The sequence below is a fragment of the Mustela putorius genome, unplaced genomic scaffold (assembly GCF_011764305.1).
Source record: "Mustela putorius furo isolate JIRA1106 unplaced genomic scaffold, ASM1176430v1.1 tig00000083_pilon_pilon_pilon, whole genome shotgun sequence".
Lineage (NCBI taxonomy): Eukaryota > Metazoa > Chordata > Mammalia > Carnivora > Mustelidae > Mustela > Mustela putorius.
The window spans coordinates 38603178-38613436 of record NW_025421273.1 but is presented as its reverse complement, the minus strand read 5'-3'; positions in this window follow the sequence as shown (position 1 = coordinate 38613436).

The window sequence follows — 10259 nt, the reverse complement described above, 5'->3', positions numbered from 1 at the left end:
GTTTAGCTTACTCTTACTGGTATAGGTCTTTTATTATAAACTGTGCAGTAAAGAAAAAATGCACAAAAATTCTTCAACAAATAAAATGAAAGCATCAAGATTAAGTGAGAAATTTATGATACTGTGTCAGGTCTAATGGCACCAAAATAACTCACAACTTACCTCATGTCTTTTGGCTGCTGTAGTATCTACTCCATCTGTTTCTCATGTTCCTACCTTTTTTTTTTTTTTTTTAAACTTACCTTCCATAAATGTGAGAAAACTTCTCCTTATTTTTGGTTTCTACTGTGAAACAGTTTGTTCTGAGTACTTCACGTATATGATCTGGGTTTTGCTTCACTCCACTGCCTGCAAAAATTCTTTGTATGTCTTATGTTAATCAAACCCCAAAAGAGAGATTTGTCTGGGTCAGTTAACAGAGATTCTAAACCAGCCTTTCTCATAAAACCACTGGCCTTCCTCATATTTAATGTAACTTTTAGTCAGTCAACAGTCTATGGCACATCAGGTCGGAGGAAATCCTTCTGGACATCAAACCTAAGGCACAGCTTCCTACATACAAAGAAGTGCAGCTGAGCATGTGACTTAAATGGGAGCCGTAGGTACAACAAGGATGCAGAGGACTTTCCATCATATGGCACTCACTTAGAATCTATTTTTTGATAAGTACTAATAATTACTTTTAAAATACATAAGTGAACATACATACAGCACACATACAAATGGATATACTACGGGCATTTATTTACATATTTGATGTGATGACAATTATTGATGACATGTTTTTGTATTTCATCCATTGAAAATACTGTGCATTTTATTAGTAAACACAGATAATTGGGCAGATAGAATGAACAAGGGATAAGATAGTAGTGTTCTTACTTTGAAAATTTCCAATGTTATTTAATTTTCTTTACTCACATACACTTAATTATCTTCACCAGATAATTCTTGGAAAGCTGAACTTGGGGTACATTTTTTTTCCTGAGGGTGTAACTTTAATTTCATTTATTTACTAACTTATTTCAAAAGTCATTACCACATTGATCAGTCACCGGGGTGAAATTTTTTGGTGCTTTATGTGCCAAAGGATAATATATTGCTTTTTAAATTAAAGTTTCCATTTCTACGAGTACCTAAAAATACACTATCGAGGGCAAAATGAATTCTTTGCAATTCTGTATTAAGTGTTGTCTGTCTTACTCAACTTCATAAAAAGAATATGCCTCTTCTTTCTACCAGCATCATCACATTTTCTTAAAACAAGATTAATCACCACAACTTGTATGATTGAACAAATCAACAATGATATTAATCTAACTTTTCAAGAATACTGCTTAAACTACTGAATCAACCAAAATTTATTTAGGTTATCTATTTAAAATGTCCCAGCCATTAGTTAGGAAATAGCTTACTAGTCCTGACTTTGGTGTCTCTTCTCTGGTTCCCATGATAGCAGCTGTAGAAATGTTATTTATTCTGTTTGCTTTATTTGTATATACTTAGAAGCACAAAAGTTCACTATCTTTGCTGTTACTTCTGTCAACCAAATGTTAAGGCAGCTGTAATACACTAATAATGGCTTGTATTTGAAGCATAACCATTGAACTCAGTGTTGATGTTACTTATGCAAAGTCAATTTTTAAAAATATATTTATTTCCATGATTAAGTCCTATGTGAATGATGTATTTAGTTAAAGTGATTAATATATGAAATTGGTAAGCATCTGAATTCATGGAATTTGGGCTTAATCTTGGTTTCACTGCTTGGTAAGAAGTGTGCCTTTGGGCTAATGGCTTAACATGTTAGTCCCCTTATTTCCTCATAAATTAAGGTAGATAATAATAATATTCACTATAATAATGTATGCAACATGTTTTATGTAATTCTTGAGAGTACCTTAATTAATATGAGCTCTTACAACGTCAGGGAGCTCAGACAAGAGGACTGACTCTTATTTTTCATGCCCATTTCCCAGGCCACATCCCTGGTGGCCTTTTTCTCTGGCCCACAGTTGCCAAGTGTCCTTCTTTACTGTTCCGATATAGGTAGAAAGCATACAAGTTTAAAAAGTTAGAATAATCATACATGGGTCTCCTTGAAATAGAATGAAGAGGCAATCAAATATGTATTTTTAAAAGATTTTATTTATTTGACGGAGAGAGACCCAGAGAGAGAGGGAACACAAGCTGTAAGAGTGGAAGAGGGAGAAGCAGGCTTCCTGCTAAAAAGGGAGCCCAATGTGGGGCTCAATCCCAGGACCCAGGATCATTACCTGCGCTGAAGCCAGATGCTTAACGACTGAACCACCAGGCACCCCCAATATGTTTTTTTTTTTTTAAACAAAAGTTTTAGTGTTCAGTGCAGACTCTCTTCCAGGCCATTTCTATACTAGAGGAAGAAGCTTAGGCATTCAGTTACACAGAGGAGTTCAAAAAGTGCCTTGAGGATGGCTTTACAGCTTGTTAGTTTTCTAATATGAGTGGCCAATTGAGGAAAGTGCAGATTAATATGGCAGCTGTAATACACTAATAAATGCAATAATATGTTGCATTTAAGTTTAATATGGGTCATATGGTCACAGAGTGCAATGATAGGATGCAGCAGTTTGCTCAAACCAGCTTGTGTAGCTTGCAAGATCCAATCTGTAAATATTCAGAAAATGTGTGAGCCAGTTTTTAGACATAGTTATGTTAAAAAATGAAAATATGCATTGCAGTTCTATAAATTATATTTTTTAAGTGTTTTAAATACTTAAAAGCCATCACATCCCAATTATTTTACTACATTTTTCTCTTACTTGGGCTCTTATATTTACATCTCTTACATTTCTGTAACTGTGTTACTGCCCATCTTTTCTCAACACTGTGGTAGGCCACATTTCACTGGAAGCTTAAAATTGGCTATAATAGGAATAGATACACCAAGGAAATCTACAAACACTGCAGATCAGGACTTGTTTTTGTTTTTTAATTGTGTAGACTTAAAAAATTAGGACTGTTAATAATGTATAAAAAAACTGAGTATTGTGTCTTTGACCATTAACATTATGAATCCATTCCTTCTACAATAACGGATCAATACAGAATCCTATAAAACTTAGCTTCAAGCCTTCATCTGCATGTAACTCTGAAATGTGATTCCTGTCCCATGGCTACCTATAAGAATTGTTCAAGATTCTATTGCAAAATCATCCCAATTCAACTTGTCCTGTTAATACCTGCTTCTCTCACTCTTTTAGAGATGTTGTTCCCAAGGGTATTTCCAAATAAACATACTATATGCAGATGTCTAACGATCTGCTTCCTGAGAAACTCAAACTGAGACAGTTGTTGTCTGGAGTGATTTGAGGAAGCAAATTATAAAATGGGATTTTGCAGCAGGCTGACAATGAGGACAGTGTCCTTGATGGTGTATGGAATATGGATAGCTCCAGGTGTGTGGTCATGGTGCAGATGTTGAAACTGCAACTGGGAATGAAGTAAGGTGACATATCAGTGTAAGTGTATGAATTGTCAGCTGTAGTATCTCAGGACATTGAGAGGTACAAGAGAATTAGTAATTGTAAGGATTATGTAATAATGTGGCGGCTGTTGGTAGATTCATTCAAGATAATGAAAGGTTGAAGCTAAATAATCACCAGTTTATGGCAAAATGCAAAAAACAGAGGGACTAACTGGCAGCATATAAAGAGGTAAGCCTCTCCTTCAGCAAGAGGGTGAACAAAAATGAGAAGCAGTCCTAGGATTTAGTTAAAAGGATAGCAGAGTGTCAAAGCAGTTTAAATTCTCAAATCCAACAAATCTGTTAATGCCAAGATTAATGCTTTATAGGACAAAGTGGAAACTGTCAGAGTCGGAATAGGGGCGTGAGGACTGATGCACTGAAAAATCATGAATCTATAGATTCCCTGGAAATACTGTGCATCTACCAAAGTGGCCAACTACTCTCTATTAGTAAAACCCCCTGCCCATCCCCAGTTAAAGACAATACAAAGTTTCTATTTTAAAATAAAGCATATACTGGGGCACCTGGGTGGCTCAGTGGGTTAAAGCCTCTGCCTTTGGCTCAGGTCATGATCTCAGGGTCCTGGGATCGAGCCCCACATCGGGCTCTCTCCTCAGCGGGGAGCCTGCTTCCTCCTCTCTCTCTCTCTCTCTCTCTGCCTACTTGTGATCTCTGTCAAATAAATAAATCAAATCTTAAAAAAAAAAAATAAAAAATAAAAAATAAAATAAAAAAAAAATAAAATAAAGCATATACTACTCCACTTCCAGCTGCCTTCCTGGCCACCAGGGAAGGATCTGAGATCAAGACACTACAGAATCTGAAAAAAGTGCTCTGTCTGTTCAAAGAAGAAAGGGACTGGGACTATTCGCTGAAGAAGCTGCAGGAGGTAGCCAAAATATTCTGGCAAGAGCTTTAGGGGATCATGTATCAGATTGGATCTTGAGGATGGTGGGAAACAGTACAAAACTGGAGAAGTTCTTTATATGGCAGCACTCTCTTACAACACAGGATTTAACACTCCAACAAGGATTCTGGGAGATATGCTAACATCCTGCTAGGATGACTTTCGGAAGCTTGGAAAAACAGTATTACGCAGTAAAACCGATAAGCCAGAAATGCATGGCAGATGGTAGAATAAAGGATCATAAGACTCAGATAAGTAGGGTTATTAGAATAAATATATTAACAAAACCCCTCCACCTACTCTTTCTGATAGGAAGACACAGAAGATATCCTGTTCACTGAAGCAAAGAGGATGCAGTGTTGAAGAGTTAGCCTGTCTTATATCTTTATTACCCATTTTGAAATTGTTCCATAGTTCCTGGATACTCTTTTTTATTTTTATTTTTCTCTCCTTGTATTTTGGTTTGGGGCGTTTCTATTGATCTATCTTTTGGCTCATTAATGCTTTCTTTTTCTATGTGCAGTCTACTAACAGACATATCAAAAGCATTTTTCCTTTCTCTTAAAGGTTTTTTTTTTTAATTTTTATCATTCCCTTTTGAAATTTTACTTACACTCTCTCTTTACTTATATTACCAGTCTGTTCTTGTATGTTGTCTACTTTTTTCCTTTAGAGCCCTTAGCATAGGTCATAATTATACGTCTGATAATTCCCAAATCTATCATATGTTAAATCCAATTCTGATGCTTACTTTGCTTCTTCAGATTAATTTTCTTCCTTGCTTTTTAGTATTACTTGCAATGTTTTTGTTGAAAACCCTCATGATGTATCTGATGGTGGGAATGGAGGACTAAAGGAAAAATCTGCTTCTGCCTTTCTCCCCTACTCTTAATACTGCTGTACTACACTTCTGATATTGGATGTGCAGGTTTTCCCAACCAAAGAAATTCTGCAACACCACAGGGATGTCCTGCAATTTATCTTAACTAATTCTGACATTATCTGGAGTAGTGCCAGTCCCATAGGACTTCCCCCTTCCAACCCCACCCTGCAGATGCCAGTTGCAAATACAGGTTGTTACCTGTGTTTCTGACTGACCTGAGTTTCCTACAACCCCATCTTTGGGTCTGATTAATTTGTATAGTGGGTCACAGAACTCAGGAAAAAATTTATTTACTGGATCACTGGTGTGTTACAAAAGATCTTAGAGGATTAAAAAAAATAGTAGCCATATGAAGAGATGCATAAAACAAGTTATGGGTTAAGGAACACACAACTTCCATGGTCTTTTCAGGCATGCCACCCTTTCCTCATTTCCACACATTCACCAATCTAGAAGCTCTCTGAACCTCTCCTTTTGCAATTTTATGGAGGCTTCACTGCTAAGCATCCTCGATTAATTCATTGGTCATCGGTGATTAATTCAACCTCCAACCATTCTCCCCTCCTCTGAGGTCAGGGAGTGGGACTACAAATTCCAACTCTCCAGTTTTTTGTTTGTTTGTTTTTTTAAAGATTTTTATTTATTTATTTATTTGACCGATAGATCACAAGTAGGCAGAGAGGCAGGCAGAGAGAGAGAGGAGGAGGAGGCAGGCTCCCTGCTGAGCAGAGAGCCCGATGTGAGGCTCGATTTCAGGACCCTGGGATCATGACTTGAGCCGAAGGCAGAGGCTTTAACCACTGAGCCACCCAGGCATCCTCTTGCTATCCAGTTTTGTTTGCTTCTCCTGGCAACAAGCCCCCATCCTTAGGGACTTTCCAAAAGTCATTCCATTAGCATAAACTCAGGTGTGGTGGAAAGGAACTTGTAGGAATAACAAGAGAGCTATTTCATCTTTATGGCTCTGGAGCTATTTGAGGAAGAGATGACTGTGTGTGTATATGTGTATATATAAACACACACACAGAAGATCCTCCCATTGTTTTTATCACTTGGGAAACTCCAAGCGTTTTAGGAGCTCTGTGCCAGAAATGGAAGCAATGACCAAATACAGATATTTCTTATTAAAATTGCAGTATCACTGGAGGTAAATAGATATTTAATGTGAGGTTTTATATTAATAGGAATAGGCGTTGAATTGTGTTTACTGTTTGCTGTAGCTGTAGGTGACAGAAATTTCAATCTCCTCTAGTGTCCAGACTAAGCTGACTTCTTGCTTCGGTATATCCTACTCCACCGAGAGATTTTTGCATCTTTCCACTATTCATGTTGTAATTCACAGCTATTTTACCAGAGCCCCATCATTTCATTGTTAAGGCTTGAAGAAATTAAAGCCTTCTTTAATCTTGTGATGAAATGTGGGTATTTTAGTTAGTGAGTCTGAGTCCCTGAGATGTGAACTGCACAATGGTCTTAGCTTTCTTTCTCCCCTTTATTCCATTAGGTAAGATAGAAAGGCCAGAGAGGGCTGGAGTATGAGAAATACCCTTCCCTCAGGTAGGATTTAATCTCCAGTAACATTTTTCCTGGAGAGTTGGCCTTTGTTATGGAAAAGGTTCTGACTTTATTTCACAACTCTTACTCTATCCTTCCCCTGGGAGAGCCAAGAGCTGTTCTTTCTTGGCTCTTCACTGTGAGAACTTGCTGGGGTTTCTGGACATTAACCCCACCAAAGTGTGGGAAGCCCTTTAAGACTTGAGCCCCAGATGTTTCTTACTCTCGTATTAGTCCCCACTCTGCCTTCAGCAATTCATCTAGATTACCATTTAATTATCCCAACCAGTTAATGCTCAACAGCTTTTTCTGGTAAACAGATCTTATCTGTGACTGGATTAACTTCTCCCTATAGATTTTAAAGGGCATTTTTGCCCTGTGACCTTTTCTCTGAAGGGTTAAAGAGCCATTGATTTTGAATTTGTTCATGCATTTATTTATCATAAATATGAGACTGATGATTACTAAACGTTTTACACATTGGAGATGAAATTAGGAGTCATTTCATACCTTTTTAATAATCAATGCTCTGGGGACATCTGGGTGGCACAGTTGGTTAAGTGACCCACTCTTGATTTCAGCTCATTTCATGATCTCAGGGTAGTGAGATCAAGCCCCACACCAGGCTCCTCACTCAGTGGAAAGTCTGCTTGAGACGATCTCTCTCTCTCTCCCTCTCCCATGCTCCACCCCAGCTTTCTTTCTCTCTCTTTCTCTCATATAAATAAATAAATCTTTGAAAAATAATGCTCTAGTCAAGAGCTGAAGTGATGTTGATAAGTTTTTCCTTTTTCTTTAATTGTGCTCATCTTCTCTGCACCGATCATTGTCCCATTATGTAACATTCCTATACACCACTTAGGCATAAATTTTCAGGCATGGTGTTCTTCTAGACCAGATTTCTCAAATGAAAGATGCTAAGTACTACCTTTCCCCACACAAGCTGGTTACAGGTATATGTTCTAGGTTTGATCAATAAGATGTTCCTATTAGATATTATAAATCCTATAAATATTATTCATTTCCTGGATGAAATACCTAGGAACAGTAGAGAAATTGCATGGCCATTGTAGAAGGCTCCTGTTTGAAGTGAAATGAAAAGTAATTAATGATGTCTGTGCTACAGACAGAGGTCTTACCAGTTACTCATATCTGACCTCCTCTTTGTTTTACCAAACTCACTTTCTCTAAGTTCTTGACCATTTTTCAAGCCTGTGAATTTTCAATCTATCCTGTATCTAGATATAAATATATCTATAAATATATACATATTTATAAATATATATCTAAAATATATTTATAAATAAAAATATATATATATAAATATATCTATAAATATAAATTCATTGTCTTCTTAAGCAATCCAGGGTCAGTTTTTCTTACACACAACCATGAGAATTGACTGACATAATAAACCTGTATTCAGAACATTAAAATTATTTATTCATATTTGTCTATTGAAAACATAAAACCCATGACAATAAAATTTTCATTATGACATCAAAGTTGTTTTTCTAAACCTTTTACTTTTCTGATAGGAATAATATAATTACAATACCTAAAATCTAGTATTTACTGAGCACTTTATAATGGAAGTTTATTTACAATTTAGGTAATTCATTATTAACAATATCTGTAGTAAGAAAGGTTTTTACTACTAAAAATAAGTACTATAGTGGAAGTTATAACTAGAATTAGTTATTAAAATATTCACAAACATAATAACTCCATCAGGAAAATATGATCTTCTAAAATATAGTAAATTGATACTCATTTCAAGACAAAGCTATTCCTCATAAGGTTAATTTCATATATACAACCTAGGAACACAAAGATTGATTCTTCTATATTATACAAATGTAAAATACCTAAATGACAGTTTCAGAGAAAGCAGAAATTAATTAAGAAAGAAAACAACTTGAATAAAGATCCTTTCACTTCAGTTAAAATATATTTATTCTACTAAACTTTTGCATTATTTTTACTATTTTTTCCCTCAATCTGAGTAATGGGATATATTAAACACTTGGTGATGTTTAGCATAAAAATAAGGAAATGAAAATCATGAAGTAATGTCAAAGGGCAATGTTTTTTAAAATAAAATATCCACAAGCACTATTTTACAAATCACAATTTATTAATTATTAGGTTTTACATTCAGCTTAAAGTTGCCTGTGAGCTGAATTAATTCACAGTAACTGAGATTACTTGAAAAGCTCTAGGGAGACAGTGAGAAACTAACTAGGGCTATGGGGAAAAAAAAGCATTTTGTTATAGGTATTTTGTTGAACTGAAATATTCAAATGTGTGCTAAGTGATGAATGAATTCTTCTGTTTCTTAAGGCACTCTTTACTATGCCAACCCACTTGGATTTTAATTGCAAACATACCCACACATACACGTGATACAATCGTATGCTACATTTATATATGTATATATCCAGGTATTCAGTTATAAAAGTATAATTCCTTATAAGAGTATTCCTATTTAAAAGTATAATTCTTTATAGGGGTACCTAGGTGGCTCATTCAGTTAAGCATCTGACTCTGGATTTCAGCTCAGTTCATGATCTCAGGGTCCTGAGATATAACCCTACATTGTGCTCCTCACTCAGCAGGGAGTCTACTAGAGATTTTCTCTCTCCCTCTCCCTCTGCCCCTTTCCCCACTCCCTCCGTCTCTTTCTCTCATAAATAAATAAATAAACAAACAAATAAATAAAATATATTTTTAGAAGTATAATTCTTTATATACTTTGATCCCAATGAGATTATCAAACAAAATTAGAAATGGTGATTGGGAAACACACATTCAATAAATGTGAGATATCATATTATATGTCATAATTCTTAATTAAAAAGGAGTAAGATTTAAAATCAAATGGAAATTAAAATAAAGTTATACAAAAAGCAATAGTGCAACAGGATGGGCGGTCATTTTGGAGATCTCTAAAATTCACAGACATGTTAAGCACTTCTGCAAAGTTAGTTGAGCTGGATTCAATGTTAAGAAATCCTCTTTAGAACATGTAAGTCTTCACACAATCTTGATATTCGTGTTCTGATACAGGTAGGTCTTAAGCTGTTATTGGTGATGGTGGTGATGGTATGTTAATGAGTTGGGAAACTTGACAGAGAAAATTATTGTAAAAATGATTACTTTCTTTTGCATCTCCAAATTCATAACATGTGAAAGATCGTAAATGTTATATACAATTTTGTATATATTTTGTTAATCATCAAACCATAATCTTCAATCAAAGCGGTTTATTCAAAAGAAAATAATTAGGTTTCTGGGTTTTTAAATTTAAGCCAATGCCATACCTAATTTAATATTTAATTTCATTTAATTTGCCTTGTTTTCCAACCCATCAACATATCTTCTCAGTTACTTTTTACTCTACACAC